At 47.3% G+C, this 18,018-nt stretch overlaps 1 long non-coding RNA gene across 1 annotated transcript in view; it reads left to right on the top strand.

Annotated features, from left to right (window-relative positions):
- The window catches only part of LOC139278051 (uncharacterized), a 33,035-nt gene extending 20,434 nt beyond the window's left edge, over positions 1 to 12,601 (top strand). Inside the window, exons 2-3 of the long non-coding RNA XR_011596204.1 lie at positions 11,469 to 11,626; positions 11,913 to 12,601. This is a non-coding gene — a long non-coding RNA (uncharacterized lncRNA). The remainder of the gene's footprint in view (positions 1 to 11,468; positions 11,627 to 11,912) is intronic.
- The last annotated feature ends 5,417 nt before the right edge of the window (positions 12,602 to 18,018 follow it).

Genomic DNA, 18,018 nt, shown 5'->3' on the forward strand with positions numbered 1-18,018 from the left:
TCTTCTGAACTCCAGTGAATACAAGCCCAGTTGATCCAGTCTTTCTTGATAGGTCAGTCCCGCCATCCCGGGAATCAGTTTGGTGAACCTTCGCTGCACTCCCTCAATAGCAAGAATGTCCTTCCTCAGGTTAGGAGACCAAAACTGTACACAATACTCCAGGTGTGGCCTCACCAAGGCCCTGTACAATTGTAGCAACACCTCCCTGCCCCTGTACTCAAATCCCCTCGCTATGAAGGCCAACATGCCATTTGCTTTCTTAACCGCCTGCTGTACCTGCATGCCAACCTTCAATGACTGATGTACCACGACACCCAGGTCTCTTTGCACCTCCCCTTTTCCTAATCTGTCACCATTCAGATAATAGTCTGTCTCTCTGTTTTTACCACCAAAGTGGATAACCTCACATTTATCCACATTATACTTCATCTGCCATGCATTTGCCCACTCACCTAACCTATCCAAGTCACTCTGCAGCCTCATAGCATCCTCCTCGCAGCTCACACTGCCACCCAACTTAGTGTCATCCGCAAATTTGGAGATACGACATTTAATCCCCTCGTCTAAATCATTAATGTACAGTGTAAACAGCTGGGGCCCCAGCACAGAACCTTGCGGTACCCCACTAGTCACTGCCTGCCATTCTGAAAAGTCCCCATTTACTCCTACTCTTTGCTTCCTGTCTGACAACCAGTTCTCAATCCATGTCAGCACACTACCCCCAATCCCATGTGCTTTAACTTTGCACATTAATCTCTTGTGTGGGACCTTGTCGAAAGCCTTCTGAAAGTCCAAATACACCACATCCACTGGTTCTCCCTTGTCGACTTCACTGGTTCCATCCTCAAAAAATTCTAGAAGATTTGCCAAGCATGATTTCCCTTTCATAAATCCATGCTGACTTGGACCGAGCCTGTCACTGCTTTCCAAATGCGCTGCTATTTCATCTTTAATAATTGATTCCAACATTTTCCCCACTACTGATGTCAGGCTAACCGGTCTATAATTACCTGTTTTCTCTCCCTCCTTTTTTAAAAAGTGGTGTTACATTAGCTACCCTCCAGTCCATAGAACTGATCCAGAGTCGATAGACTGTTGGAAAATGATCACCAATGCATCCACTATTTCTAGGGCCACTTCCTTAAGTACTCTGGGATGCAGATTATCAGGGCCCGGGGATTTATCGGCCTTCAATCCCATCAATTTCCCTGAAACAATTTCCCGCCTAATAAGGATATCCCTCAGTTCCTCCTTCTCACTAGATCTTCGGTCCCCTTGTATTTCTGGAAGGTTATTTGTGTCTTCCTTCGTGAAGTCAGAACCACCTACGTTTGTCTTCACTAATCTTTTTCTCTTCACATATCTATAGAAGCTTTTGCAGTCAGTTTTTATGTTCCCAGCAAGCTTCCTCTCATATTCTATTTTCCCCCTCCTAATTAAACACTTTGTCCTCCTCTGCTGGATTCTAAATTTCTCTCAGTCCTCAGGTTTGCTGATTTTTCTGGCCAATTTATATGCCTCTTCTTTGGATTTAAAACTATCCTTAATTTCCGTTGTTAGCCACAGTTGAGCCACCTTCCTCATTTTATTTTTACTCCAGACAGGGATGTATTGTTGAAGTTCATCCATGTGATCTTTAAATGTTTGCCATTGCTTATCCACCGCCAACCCTTTAAGTATCATTCTCCAGTCTATTCTAACCAATTCACGTCTCATACCATCGAAGTTACATTGAAACATAGAAAATAGGTGCAGGAGTCGGCCATTCGGCCTTTCTAGCCTGCACCGCCATTCAATGAGTTCATGGCTGAACATGCAACTTCAGTACCCCATTCCTGCTTTCTCACCATACCCCTTGATTCCCCTAGTAGTAAGGACTTCATCTAACTCCTTTTTGAATATATTTAGTGAATTGGCCTCAACAACTTGCTGTGGTAGAGAATTCCACAGGTTCACCACTCCCTGGGTGAAGAAATTCCTCCTCATCTCGGTCCTAAATGGCTTCCCCCTTATCCTTAGACTGTGTCCCCTGGTTCTGGACTTCCCCAACATTGGGAACATTCTTCCTGCATCTAACCTGTCGAACCTCGTCAGAATTTTAAACGTTTCTATGAGGTCCCCTCTCATTCTTCTGAACTCCAGTGAATACAAGCCCAGTTGATCCAGTCTTTCTTGATAGGTCAGTCCCGCCATCCCGGGAATCAGTTTGGTGAACCTTCGCTGCACTCCCTCAATAGCAAGAATGTCCTTCCTCAGGTTAGGAGACCAAAACTGTACACAATACTCCAGGTGTGGCCTCACCAAGGCCCTGTACAATTGTAGCAACACCTCCCTGCCCCTGTACTCAAATCCCCTCGCTATGAAGGCCAACATGCCATTTGCTTTCTTAACCGCCTGCTGTACCTGCATGCCAACCTTCAATGACTGATGTACCACGACACCCAGGTCTCTTTGCACCTCCCCTTTTCCTAATCTGTCACCATTCAGATAATAGTCTGTCTCTCTGTTTTTACCACCAAAGTGGATAACCTCACATTTATCCACATTATACTTCATCTGCCATGCATTTGCCCACTCACCTAACCTATCCAAGTCACTCTGCAGCCTCATAGCATCCTCCTCGCAGCTCACACTGCCACCCAACTTAGTGTCATCCGCAAATTTGGAGATACGACATTTAATCCCCTCGTCTAAATCATTAATGTACAGTGTAAACAGCTGGGGCCCCAGCACAGAACCTTGCGGTACCCCACTAGTCACTGCCTGCCATTCTGAAAAGTCCCCATTTACTCCTACTCTTTGCTTCCTGTCTGACAACCAGTTCTCAATCCATGTCAGCACACTACCCCCAATCCCATGTGCTTTAACTTTGCACATTAATCTCTTGTGTGGGACCTTGTCGAAAGCCTTCTGAAAGTCCAAATATACCACATCAACTGGTTCTCCCTTGTCCACTCTACTGGAAACATCCTCAAAAGATTCCAGAAGATTTGTCAAGCATGATTTCCCTTTCACAAATCCATGCTGACTTGGACCTATCATATTACCTCTTTCCAAATGCACTGCTATGACATCCTTAATAATTGATTCCATCATTTTACCCACTACCGATGTCAGGCTGACCGGTCTATAATTCCCTGTTTTCTCTCTCCCTCCTTTTTTAAAAAGTGGGGTTACATTGGCTACCCTCCACTCCATAGGAACTGATCCAGAGTCAATGGAATGTTGGAAAATGACTGTCAATGCATCTACTATTTCCAAGGCCACCTCCTTAAGTACTCTGGGATGCAGTCCATCAGGCCCTGGGGATTTATCGGCCTTCAATCCCATCAATTTCCCCAACACAATTTCCCGACTAATAAAGATTTCCCTCAGTTCCTCCTCCTTACTAGACCCTCCGACCCCTTTTATATCCGGAAGGTTGTTTGTGTCCTCCTCAGTGAATACCGAACCAAAGTACTTGTTCAATTGGTCCGCCATTTCTTTGTTCCCCGTTATGACTTCCCCTGATTCTGACTGCAGGGGACCTATGTTTGTCTTTACTAACCTTTTTCTCTTTACATATCTATAGAAACTTTTGCAATCCGCCTTAATGTTCCCTGCAAGCTTCTTCTCGTACTCCATTTTCCCTGCCCTAATCAAACCCTTTGTCCTCCTCTGCTGAGTTCTAAATTTCTCCCAGTCCCCGGGTTCGCTGCTATTTCTGGCCAATTTGTATGCCACTTCCTTGGTGCTAAAACTTTGCTCCCGCCCACTGTTTTCACCGTTTGGATGACATAAATCATCGTGCATCGTTGCGCTAGTGCCCCGGGCAGAACTTTTGAGCATATCGGCCGATTTAGCGTCCGCCCGGGAACCCACCGGCAAAAAGCACTTGCACCCCGGGCACACCTGGCACTAACGCCGCCATCTTGGAAACAGGAGAAATTCGGAGATCTGAGTGTTTGAAAGCATTGGGAGAGGAACACTGCGTTACTGCATACATTTGATTGTGAAGTTTACGTGAGTTTATAGTTTGTTTTAAAGCACATTTAAGGTCTTTTTAAAAGATGAGGGCCATTCTATGTCAGCCATTAATCCTGCCTGCTATATTTACACGGCGTCGAGCTGGAAGAAGGCTTATCTTTAATCATTGTCAATGTAATCGAAGAAGTCGCAGACATATGGGAGGAGGCTTTAACCCACAAGTTTACAGGGAACATTGCTCCTATCTGCAGCTCTCTGAGGCACAGTGCATTAGAAAGCTGTTCTTCTGAAAAGAGGTGGTCACAGAGATATGCCAGCTCATACAGGCAGAACTACAGCCTACCAGAGACAACAGGACTGCACTGCCTGTCGATGTGAAGGTGACTCCGGCACTTGCCTTCAATGCATCTGGATCGTTTCAGGCATTAACAGGAGACATATGCTCCATCTTGAAGCATGCTACAATTGCTGCATACACCAGGTGATTACTGCACTGTACACACACAGGATGGACTTCAGAAACTTTCCAATAACCAAGGAGACCCAAAGTGAGAGGGCTGTAGGTTTTGGATGATTTGCTGGCTTCCCCAAGGTTCAGGGTGCCCTTGACTGTACGTACATCGCCCTGCGAGCACCTTTACAGAATCCAGAGGTTTACTGAAACTGAAAGGGATTCCACTCCATGAATGTACAGGTCATCTGCGACCATACTCAGTGCATTAGGGCAGTCAATGCCCAATATCCAAGGAGCATCCATGATTCTTTCATCTTGAGTGAGAGCAGCGTCTCACATATGTTCCAGCATCAACCACAAGGCCAGAGCCGGATGCTGGGAGACAAAGGTTACGGCCTCGCTACCTGGCTCATGAACTCCCTCCGGAACCCTCAGACAGAAGCCGAGCATCGGTATATTGAACAGACAATTGGAGTGCTCAAGCAGAGCTTCCGATGCCTGGACCACTCTGGAGGCTGCCTGCAATACTCCCCTCAGCAGGTTGCTGAGTTCATTGTGGTGTGCTGCATGTTACACAACTTAGCGATCATGAGGGGACCGGATTTGCCAATGGGGATTGCAGGACCACCTCAGGAGAGAGGGTGGTGGGAGGAAGAGGAGGAGGAGGTAGATGAGGAAGAGGAGCCTGGTGAGGAACCCATGCCACCACCAACCCCACCACAACCACAGGAGAGGGATTGTGGAAATTTCGCCGCTGCAAAAGCCTTAAGGCAGCAGCTCATAATTCAACGCTTTGCTTGAAGAGTGAATGGTGTGTTTGACCGTTGCCTGGACACTATCCCAGCATGTTGACTATTCCCCCTCTTATATTGCAAATGAGACACTGCACAGGAATAGTTAAGGTGAATAACATAATTGATCAAACATTGTAAACTTTTATAAATTTGTTGACTTAATTTTGAAACATTGAAACTTTAATAAAATAACATCAATTATCTGCATCCAGCATGAACAACAACATTATAAACAACAGAATGCAGAACATAATGCAGCAACCCTTGCCCACTGGCTTTTACCACTGGCTTTCTCCACCCCCATCATTACCCTTATCCCCCTCCCTTGCCTGCTGCTCCTACCCAAAGTGGCACCACGATGGCATGCAGTAAAGTTGTCAGAACACTACTGTGTTGGGGGTAGAGATATTGGAGACGTCGCCTGGGGAGACACTGGACCAGCTCGTGGTGTGGAAGGCCCAGCTTCTGACTGGCGAGCCTCTTCGTCAGTGTCGCCAGTCACAGCTGGTGTGGGTCTGGGTGTGACACTGGGGAATGCAGAGAGGATGGCGGAAGGGTTTATGGACTGCAACACCTGCCCAAGCTGGAGTAGAGATTGTGCCTTTGACGCACCATATTCGGCAAGGCTTCGCTCCACACTCTCCGGGACTCCACTGTCACTGGTGAAGGCCACCAACCATGTGTGGGCACTGATGGCCTCACATGTTTCACAGCTCGCACCGACAATCTGTGACCCTACCTCCCCAATGGTCGCAGTGAGATTCTCGATAGTCGCGGGAAACCTACCCAAGACATCAATTAGCTGACGGGTGAGGTGAATGCTCTCCTTGGACAGTCCCACCCTATCCAGTTCTGTGTCTACCTTTCTGTCTGGGGACCGACTTTGCCGACTCGCCCACCGGAGAGATGGCATATGGGATTCGACCCCAGAACTGCGTTGCTGCATGCCACTAGTCCCAGGATCCTCAGAGGTAAACCCTGAGTAAGTCACATCATCGTCCTCAGACAAGGTGTTTGCCGCTGGGAAAAGAGGGGTAGAGTGCATCTGCCCCGGAGTCGGCTGATCTCTGCACTCCTCTTCCTCCTCTCCTCCTCCACATGATGGCCTGATGTGGAGGGTTGATCTGAGGGATGCTGCACCTGTGACTGGTGATCTGGAAGTAGAAAGCAACAGACCAGTGGTTAGCAGCAGGGGAGGGGGCAGGGTGACATGAGGAAGGTCACATAGCACAGGCTCATTTGAAGGACCGCGGCTACTTCATTATATCGAGTCCACAGACACTGCATCACACTGCCCCAACCCTAGTCCACAGGCACTGCATCACATTGTCCCAACCCTAGTCCAGAGACACTGTATCACATTGTCCCAACCCTCGTCCACAGACAATGCGTCAGATTGCCCCAGCCCAGCCCAGGGAGTGTGCAGGACTTACCCTCAGTATCCAAGCGGGGGTCAACACCCCCAGTGGCAGTTGCCTGACCTGAGATGCCAATGAGGCCTGCCACTCGCTCCTCAAGGTCGGTCTGAGGCGGACCACCGCCTGTCCTCACCTGCTCGTGGCGGTTATGGGGCTTCTTTGCCTGCAAAGATGAAAATGGGACTGGTTACCAGAGGGTCCATCTGTTCTTGTGGCACACACAGATAGTCACCAAAGCACTTATACCATACTGTCTGAATGTAATACAGTCCTCTGTTTAATGGCCTTGGAAGTTGCATGTGGTTCATCAGGAGGACATCGAAGTGCAAAATCATCTTATGAGATCTCAGAAAGCAATCTTAATAATGTGTAAAGATTATTCATGGCAAATAGAGTGCTAAACTTAGCCTATCTATGTGTCATGCATTTTAGGAGACAACCCACAGAGTGCTGAGAGACAGCATGAGAATACCCACAGATTGCTGACGACCAAAAGCATGAGAATAAATAGTGCGTCAGATTTATAATTGAAGTAATGAAGGAGTGCATCAATTAAAATTGTACTCACTCCAACGACCCGACAAAGATCATTGAACTTTTTGCGACACTGTTTCCCATTCCTAGCCACAGTGTCTGAGGCAGAGACCTCCTCAGCAATTTCCCTCCATACTCCATTAAAAATGGCTGGCAGGGGTCTAGATCCAATCTTCCGATATAATTCCTGCCAACTCCTCCCCACAGCCCCCACAAGAGCTTCGTTAGCCTCTTGAGTAAATTTCCTCGCAGCTGTCTGCTATCCTCCTCCTCCTCCATGATCAAAATCGAATTATAAAATGATTGATTCAGCCCCAGGTGTACTGCGCCTGTGCGTGGCCGCGTCCTGCATTAGCGTTTGCGATTGGACAGCAGACCAGAAGCGATGGGTGAAAAAAAAATTGCGCGTAAATTCTGTGGTGCAACGCCAGAGTTAGCGCTAACGCTCCTCGTGAGCTTTTATTTGGCAAATGTTGCATGCTCTGGCACTAACACTAACCCGGCGGTAAAATTTTGATTTTGCCGCGATTTGCGCCGGAAACAGGCAAAATCACCAAAAGCCAAAAATCAGCCCGACATCTCCAAATTGTATAAAGTAACTTCTCAGTACAAGTACTGTGATCAAACCCTTTCACACAAGCAGGTAAGACACCAGCTTTGAAGAGGTGTGCGCAGGAGGGACTGGAGTGTATCATCACCCCCGGCAATGAACTCTAATTTGATTTAAGGTTTTTGTTTAAGTTTTAAATTGTTACTTTGTGGGTTCTAGTGCCCTTGCAAAAAAAAAGAATGCAGCAGTGATTACTCAGTCCTGATTGGTCTATTTCCCTGTCATGGATTCAGCTCCCTCAAGTGTCACTTCTTGCCTTCCTTCCACTGGCGAGCTCCAGGAAGCCCAGGAAACCTGTGGAGCCAAAGTTAAACTCCAAAACCCACGTTAATATCACTGCAATTGAGCAATTAACATATTGAAATTGATAAACCGCATCTTCCACAGGGCTTGCTCACACGCAGCCTAATGTGCTGTAGTTAAATGCGGAAATCGGCGGGGTGGAACCGGCTTACCGATGTGGTCGCATTTTTTGGGCTTTCAGCCCCCAACTGCACCCAAACCCACGAGCTCACCCACATTAACATTCCCCCCAGGCTCTAGTTATAGAGCCAAGGGTCTCTTATGCCTTTTAGCAGCCTTCTCAACTTGTCCTACCACCTTCAAAGATTGAGGTACATACACCCCAAGGTCTCTCTGTTCCTTCACCCCTTTTGAAATTATACAATTAAGTTTATATTGCCTCTCCTCATTCTTCCTACTAAATTGAATCACTTCACACTTCTCTGGATTAAATGTCATCTGCCTTGTGTCTGCCCATTTCACCTTCACTGCTTTCTATGTTTCTGAGTTTCTTTTCATCCGCAGAGTTTGAAATTATACCGTGTATAGTCAAGTCCCGGTCATTAATATAAATCAAAAAGTGCAGTGGTCCTAATACCAACGCCTGGGGGACATCACTGTGAACTCGAGTTTCCTGTTTTGACTGTTTGTGTCCATGTTAAGGCAGTAAAAAGGGCTGTGTGTTTTTTTAAATCATTTAATGTTTTCAAAGAGATGCTATTCAAAATTATTAAAATTAATTTCTAAAAATTTAACACTTTTACTGTTTTGATTGAGTTTATGTAATTAATTAGATATTATTCTGTGAGTCTCTTGCTGCGATGTTCTGCTTCGGTGTAATTATCTTAAAGTAAATAATGTTTAGGCAAGTTTTAGGACATTAAAGTCAACATCTGCAAGGTTGCCAACCCTCCAGGATTGCCCTGGAGTTTACAGAAACTAAAGGCTTGTCTCCAGGACACTGCTGTGAGCAATCTCGTGGGTAGAACTAGGGGCATCATTTCACAATAAGGGTCGCCCATTTAAAACAGAAATGAGGAGGAATTTGTTCTCTCACGGGGTTGTGAATCTTTGGAATTATCTGCCCCAGAGAACTGTGGAGGCTGGTTCGTTGAATATATTTAAGGTAGAGTTAGACAGATTTTTGAATGATAAGGGAGTCAAGGGTTATGGGGAGCGGGCCGGGAAGTGGAGTTGAGGCCAAGATCAGATCAGACATAAGCTTATTGAATGGCGGAGCAGGCTTGAGGGTCCTAATGGCCTACTCCTGCTCCTATTTCTTATTATGTTATTATTATAACCCAGGAGAAAAAAACACTGGAGCATTTTCTTTAAACACTTCCGTTTATTAGTTATAAAAATATCGGACATGGGGAAAAGACTGTTGACTGATGGTGATGAATCACCCTATCTGATGGGGAAGAGTATAACTACTTTCCAATTGGTGTAGGAAGGTAGTGCACCAATGGCAGGACTGTGGGGCGGTTAGAGGCAGGAGGTCATCTGATGAAACCTCCAACAATATGTCCAACCAGATTTGACAATGCTAACATCTATTGCTAATTCTGTTTGCTCATGACTGGTTGATGTGTAGTGTTGGGTCTTCGAAGATGGAGATAGATGTCTGAGCAAAACCTGGGAAACTGTCTCGGCTATCATATTGTAGCATTCCGACCTGAAAAAAGTGTTGAAGCAGTGCAGAGAGCAACCAATGGCATTTTAACTATGGTTGCACTTGGAACAATGTTTAGAATTAGTACCTGCCTAACTGCACATCTCCGAGGAATCAAAGATAATCCAATGAATTATTTAATTGGAAGCTGCGGTTTGCGTGCTTTCCTCACAGCTACAGACTGCCTGACTCCTGCTACACTTGCAGTTCTCATGAAGGTGGGCAAGATGGCAGGCTGGTGTTTCTCAAGATCTTTCAGACTTTGTAAACAGCTGATGCAATAGCAACAACTTGCATTTATATAGCACCTTTAAAATGTCCCAATGTGATTCAAGGAGCATTATCAAACAAAATTTGACCCCGAACCACAGAAGGAGATATTGGTACAGGTGACCAAACACTTGGTTGAAATGCTAGGTTTTATGAAGAGGCGGAGAGAAGTAGAGAGGCAGAGAGGCTTAGGGAGGGAAATCCAGAGCCTAGGGCCAAGTCAGCTAAAGGCATAGCTGCCAATAGTGGAGCGATTAAGAACTGTAATGTGCAAGAGGCCAAAATTGGAGGAGAGCAGAGATCTAGGAGGGGTGTATAACTGAAAAATTTTATAAGATAGGGATGGGCAAGGCCATTGAGAGATTTGGAAACAAGGATGAGAAGTTTTAAATTGAGGCATTGTCAGACTGGGAACCAATGTTAGTCAGTGAACACAGGGGTGATGGGTGAATGGGACTTGGGGCTAGAACCTCCACTTTAGTGGTTATCGCCCAAAAATGGGCGTTATTTCCGGTGTGGGCAGTAAAAAAGGGTTTTCAGATCGCCGGCTTCTCGTCCATTCTCAAAGCACCTAGTCTCCATTTTTGAAAATGGGCATTATCGCGAGCGATATGAAATGGGTGGTAGCATTAAATCTCGCTGACCTTCTGCTGTAAAGTGTGGTCATCCTTAGTAATGGCATGGCAATGCTCGATTCCCATGATTCAGGAGGTCAAGGGTCATCATGACATGCGCAGAAGAGGAGACAGAGAAAGAGGGAGCTCAGAGGACGGAAGGCGTGGCTGGGTGTGGTGTGGTTGCTTTGGGAGGAAGGAGGGAGACTTTAGAGCTTCACAGCAAGTAGGCAAACAAAAATTAGCTGTTACCAGCCACATATTTGCCCAAATTTGGCCTATAATGGAGAGAGAGGAGGAGGCATCACAGCACGCTGTGGAGACTGACTCTGGAGAGTGCAGTGAAGTCAGGGAGGAGCACATTGGAGGGAGCAAAAGAGCCAGGAGGTTCTCGGACGAGGCAAATGCCTCCCTCCTGCAGGGTGATTTGACACAGGGAGGGTGTGGAAAGCCCATCCCACAGCTCTACCAGAGATATGGACTGAGATAGCAGAGGTGGTCTCGTCGGCGACCAACGGGGTTCGTGAAGGCAACCTTTGCAACAAACGATGGAACGACCTTGTGGGATTCGCAAGAATAAGTATTGCATTAATTTACATGTACTTAAGTATTTATATAATTTGATTTGTAACAGTCATGAGTGACTATCAGCAGATGTGAGGTCTTTCACTTATCCCGGGAATGTTTTACTCAAAGCCTGCGGTCACGGTGTATATCTTTAGGTAAAAAATGATAATTTTCATAATAATTATGATTACATCTGTTGGTTATGTGTTGCATCAGTCTCTGTGACAGTACCTAGCAATCATATCATGCAATGATCTCATGCCATGTCGTCCTGTCACCTTTTACAGAAGAAGCTATCGATGATGAGGTCCGTGCAGAGGCGAACAGGTGGGGGGGCCACCAGTCCCCAGCGACATCACTGAGATGGAGGAGCGAGTGCCAGCACTCGTGGGGAAGCACCCTCCGGACAGTCAACGACACATCTGCAGCCCAGAAGTGATGCCACGTGAGTAAAGCTTAAACCATTGCATGATGTGACATCAATAGATGCAACACCCATTCATATCCGATCAATCATATCTGATAGATGACTTCTAAAATTGTCATAGAAATAATGATGGCCTAATGAAAATCATTGCAATGCAAGTGTGTTGATGGCCATGAAATATGATGTCTGCGATGATTTTGAGAGCGGTGGTGCTTTTGCCGTGCATATGCTGTGTGTAGCGCTGGACTCACCTTGTGACCCAAGCACTACCTTCTCCTCTAATAACCTCATTTGTGTTTTGCAGCTCAGCCAGCAGCGTGGCCCCAGGCAAAGCCACAGAGGCCAAAACGCGGAGGCGCAGGGCCCGACTCTCCGGACGATCCAACATCTGGTGCTGAGGAGCTCTGATTTTGCCCGTCAATCCACTGGGTCTGTTCTCCACGGATAAGAGCACGGACTTCGAGGAACCTGCATCAACACGCTCCAGAAGCCATTCCATCCCAAGGCCATCTATTGGTCGTCCGGTCATTCTCGCCTCCACTCTGGAGGTACCAGCCCCAAGCACCTTGCCACAGGGCACCCCATTTGTCCCCAGGACAGCGCCGACACTGTGGAAGTCTTGTGGATGCAGCAGGTCTGTTCCACGAGCGCCACATGACAGCGGAGAGATGGTACAGTTGTCCTGGTATACTGTAGACATTGGTAACCAGCTCATCAAAGCATTGGGGGGCATATCCCGACAGCTGGCCACCATAACCCGAGTACATTCCACAGATGGCAGAGGCCCTGGATGCGATAGCCAGGAACACCGCTGGCGCAGGCCTCCCAGTGGTCCCCGAGCATGGCACTCCACCCCTAGGTTCCGCACCACCACTGTGAACGACAGATGAGAGCAAGGAACAAGATCCAGCTTCTGCATCAGATAATGTTGCCCCCTCGGCAACCCCCACTCCCATACCCATGCAACGTCCGCATCTGTTTCATCTCCCCCAGTGAGGCACCTCCTGAGAAGCTCCTCGGCCAGGTGCCATGGAGCGAGGAGGGGAAGGGGTAGAGGTGGGGAGAAGTAGGGGAGGGAGGGAAGGAAAGTGAGGTGCATGTCCGCAGGTGATGGCTGTGTTATATCTCCATCTGGGTGTATGTAATTTGTTGCAATGTATGGGGACTGGGGACCTCGCACCTACTTTGCCTTTGTATTCTGTGTTGCTGGACATTTGAACATTTGGTTGCTGTCAATCGTGGAAAAAGTGGGGTGTGGGTGGGGGTTGGGTGTTATTGCCTGTGATACTTATGATTTCAGACCAATGTTGGTATAAATTTTTTGTTATTGATCGTAACCTTGTTGCACATTGTCTCAGATAGTGGCACCGTTACTCACTGGTGATTCCTTAAATACAACTTAACTTCAATTAATGTAAACTTTAACTGGCACCAAGGTGATGGGCACCATTGATGTCTGAGCTGCACACACACAGAAGTGTGTCAATCTTGTCTCTCACATTGTTGAGGGTAGTGTGTGGGTCAGCTTCACCTCTGACTTTCTGAATGGTTCGACTCGCTCCCACTCCCTCGATTCTAGACCTTGGATTTATTTGGGGATGTGACAAAAGTGCAGCAGACAACTGGTTTTGGTGCAAGAAACTTTTGGTTTTATTCGAGAAATAAAATACAATATTATGATGCACTGTCAAAATCTTAGACTCTCTAAAATGGGGAACACTTTAATATACACAAGGAAAATACAGCGGAAAATACCTCCCACCTTCTAATTCCTCTCTCTAGCTAAGTTGAACTCGAGGGTACCAGGGATAATGATCACCAATCCTTCCTTTTGACAGTTGATGGTGGTTCGCGATTTCGGGGTTCGCTGGATTCAGTAGGTTCTGCCTGCCATATGCCGAATGTAGTTGAAGACCTCTTACTGCGTTCTCCTTCAGTTGGGGTGTGTCCGCTGATGCGGTAGGGCGCGTGTTTGATGTATGGGGTAAGTTCCCACTTTTCTTCTTGCAGAGATAGGGTTTTGAGTTACTTTAGGTAAGGTTTTCCCCATTAGCAGGTCAGGAACAGGTTGTAGAGTGGAAAACTTTCGAATCTCCGGGTTTCTCCCGAGTTGGTTTTTGCCGAAATTTGTCGGTCACTGTGGCTCAGTATTACCAAGTTGGTTGATGGTAATGCTTTGTTGATAGTTTTGTAAGGCTCTTGTTGCCACGATGTGTCCGATGATGATCTGGGCCACTGAAGCTGTTTGAAGATGTCACTGAACTCGGGTGCACTGTAGAACTCTTGACTGCAGCGCCTCAACTCTTAACTGCCCCATCTCGACTTGACTTGACTGTGAGACAGGCCCTCAATTATACCTTGAGAGGTCTTCTAATCTGCGCTCCAAATCGACCCCCATTCTTTGTTTAATTTTTGGCGGGCTCGTCAACGGTAACCTGATTAAAATGTGTCAATATTGCAAAAAATGGTTTTGGGACTGCTGTACTCACTATTCATAGCTCCCAGCTATTGTTAAAGTTATACTCTGGTTTTGAGTTGCCTGTCTGGGTCCGAGATTTCTATGCAGGTTGGAAAGGTGATTAGAATTATGCATGTGTCGACTGGGTCCTGAGATTAGGGTGGGGACTGCTCTTCCGTGGGTCGATTGTTAGAAATATTAATGTCTTCCAGAGGGCTGACTGAGGTTAAACAGTTCCCCCAGCCAATTTGATTAACTCCAATATCCAAACTGACTTTACAGAAGTCGATCCCAACCCCTGGTTTGCAGTCTTTTTCCCTTTACAGGCCCAACATGCACCTTTAAAGTTCCAAACCTTGGTTTTCGACCTTCAATCTCCCTCTCTTAGGCCCAGCATGTATTTTACCGTCCCAAAGCTTGTTTAAAAGAGTCCAAAGTTATTCTCCTTAGGGTTTCTTCAAGCATTGGGGGATCTGTTAATTTTGAGAAATCTTACTGTCCCTGCTGTGATACTCTACTTGCTAGAGTGTCATTCTGAATGAGCAAAATTCCTGATCCCCAAGAGCCAACCCTCCCCTGCAATTTACCTATCTAAAACCCAAAACATACATTCCCCTTTAAATGTAGTGTTCAGATAAATATATACAGGCAAATTCAGTTACACATTCACATCCAAGCACGGAGTGGGTCCAACACCTCTGCACCACTCGGAAAATACAGTAAATACATAGTAAAAATACACGATCACAAACCTCATCTTATAATGACAATTAAGGCTCGTCCAATACCCTTTCATGTCGGGATCGGCGCCTCCTGCCCCTCACCCTGCAACTAGTGCTCAATAAATACAACATGAGAACCAGCTGGCAGACCACTAAAGCATGGGAAGCTATTCTAATCCAGGGAGGGACCTCTATATCCCACCAGGGTGGAATAGTGATATCCGAAATTTCGCACCCTATCTCAACTGTTTTTTGTTCTAGAGTATAGAAATGTTTCTGTGATACTTCTACAGCTTTCAGTAGGGCGGTAAGATGTTCGGGCGAAGGGGGGATTTCATAACCAAAATGTGTGACATAATCTTGCAGGTTTGTTATGTTGTCACTTAGAGTGAGGTGAACAGTGGAGAGTTCAGGATTGGAGACAATCCGTTCCTGGGCCACTTGAACTTCTGCCTCGGGTTTAAAACAGAAACTGCTGTCACCAGATATGCTGTCCAAGCTGGTAGTGAGGTGCACTTGTGGTGACACAGTATGTTCCACCCCCTATATGTGCTACCTGTGAAGGAACATGGTCTTGTGCCATTACCTCCATGGTATGTTGCGCGCCAGCAGCTTTAAACCCACACTGTGGTCTGGAATAGGCGTTCAAGTGCTGGGGGCACCCCGGTTCCGGCACCCGGAGAGGTCAGTACCTGTCATAGCGTACTCCCACTTTATGACATAAGGTGGGACCGCCGTGAAATGAACATGTACACCCCCTTGAATGACCCCAATATACTCCACCCTGTATACTGGTGCGGGTTGGGCTGTCCCACCCATGACCGGCATCCTTATTACTATCCCCATGATAGTGTGATTGGAACGCCCGCAATCCACTGGGACAGGGTAGGCTTCAGAAGCTAGACAGAGCTGACACGGGCTTAGCGAATTACTAAATGGGTGGAGGGCTGCGAGGTGCTTGTTGCTGATCCAGGAGGGGACTGAACTTTGCTTTAAATCCTCCAGGTTGCTATGGCCCTCGCCCAACAACCATGCCCTGTACAGCACACACACCTCATTCCTTGCAGCCTGATTCGAGGCATTCCTATCCTCCCGTATAAGTGCATTTGCTGTTTTTGTGTGTCTTTCTTGCTCAGCAATAATCTCTTTTAAATGGACAATCATAGCTTGGTCCTCTTGCAGCTCTGAGTCTGCCACTGTGTTCTCTTCCCTTAGGATCTGCTGTAGTTGGTTTTTTAGACCATTTATTTGCATTTGCAGTTCCATATCGCCCATGCTATTTATCACAGAGGATCCTATATTATATGCAGTGAAAACGTCATTCCGGGTTCCCCTCCTTTGTCTCCCCATGCCCATAGTGTGCCCAGCGTATAGTGTGTATAAATCTGCTTTGTCTACGTTGCCAAAATCTAATTCATAAAATTTCCTGAACATTTCTCTGAGTAGGGCCTGGTATAGCTGCTCTGTCTCCTTTGGGCTCCATGCAGGTAAGTGTACTTCTGTAAGGTTTAAGACGACTGAAGCTACTGCATAGTGTACCCCCTGGTATAATACCTTTTCAGTCGGTACTAACACTAACCCATTCCCTGGTCCATTGATGGTGGTAGGATACCTGTCTATCATTGTCCGCACTGTCGGGGTCGTGGGCAGGGGCTTTCTGGTGCATGTTACGAGTTCAGTGGCGTTGACTGGGATCGGGGAATGTGGGAACGTACACGCATGCAGGCTGGAATCCCACCCCATCCCCTTCCCGGTATCTTGCCATTGTCTGGAGAAGGCGATCGATATGCCTGGATGGACCCTCTCAGATCCCCACATGCATATGTAAAATCCCCTGTTCAGACTCCCACCACTTATCCCAACACACACTCACTCCCCTCGGGTCCCCGTGATCGTCCGGTAGGTGTTGTTCCCCAGTCGTTCCCAGTCACTCAATGGTCCCCCGTGACCTTACTCAGCTTCCTGAGCCACCACCACCTATCCAGGGGAATCTGTCCTTTACACGTAAGGCACACACGTTTCCCCTCAGTGACACTGACCCATGCTGCAACGACCTGTACCCTGGGGTATGGGATGGAGGCATCCCCATAGATGAACCCGGCCTGGCTGGAGTATCGAGTGAAGTTAGACCCCAGCCACACTGGCCACCTTCCCTCATGGAAATAAATAGCGACCTCCTCCACACCTGGCGTGCCACCCCCAGCAGTAACAATCGGTGCTCTCTCTCCCGAGCACACATAAATGCAGAATTCCTCCACATCACCTCGGTCACCGATGCTCAACCCCACCAGGGCGTGCAGGAGCAGGACCCTTCTTATGTCGATTTCTTTTCTGTAGGCTCACACAAAACAGATAGCCATGCCCTGTGAAGGTTCTCTGGCTTGACAAAGAGTGATCGAGTTCCAAACTTAAACTTACTTCTGAAATAATTTAATTCTAAAACTGAAACTACCAAAAAATCTTAAAACACACTTAAACCATCAGAAACACTATGTACATCCGCCGCCCATCTCCGAGTAACCAGGCTAATTCCTGTTCGGCCTCTGCCTTGTGCGGCCTCTCGGCAGCTTGTACGCTTGGGTGTAAGGTGGCCTGTACAGCAGGACTGGAGAGTTCTTCTTAATGTAACTGGGAGTTTCCCTGAGTCCCAGATGATCGGGGAATGGCCCCTCCTGCACTACAACACACTACCCCCTTCTGTGTCGCTCCTGAGTCTATGTCCTGCCCTATGGGTTCGCGCAGCCTGAGGCCGCAGGCTGCGGACCCTTGTCATTCTCTTGGCCCACCGATACCTCTCCTGTGAGTCCCTCACTGTTGAAGGCTGCAGGCTGGGGATCCCTATCCCTAGAATGATCCTTGACCATGGGCATTCTTTTACGGGCTGCAACCCTCCCAGAGCTGAACCACTGAAACTGGGGTGCTGGTGACCATGGTGTCTTTGGCTGTGGTGTACGGGGTGTCCTTCTTAGGGGGATCAAGGGGTATGGCAAGAAAGCAGGAATGGGATACTGAAGTTGCATGTTCAGCCATGAACTCATTAAATGGCGGTGCAGGCTCGAAGGGCCGAATGGCCTACACCTGCACCTATTTTCTATGTTTCTATGTTTCTATATTTCTATGGCTCCGGCTACTGGGGGTGCGTCCAAGTCCCAAACAATTGGTGGGATAGCCCCTCCAGTAATACAATTCACCACCCCCATCTGTACGGTTTGTGAGTTTGCAACGTCCCC

Source organism: Pristiophorus japonicus, chromosome 13 (genome assembly GCF_044704955.1).
Source record: "Pristiophorus japonicus isolate sPriJap1 chromosome 13, sPriJap1.hap1, whole genome shotgun sequence".
Taxonomy (NCBI): Eukaryota; Metazoa; Chordata; class Chondrichthyes; family Pristiophoridae; genus Pristiophorus; species Pristiophorus japonicus.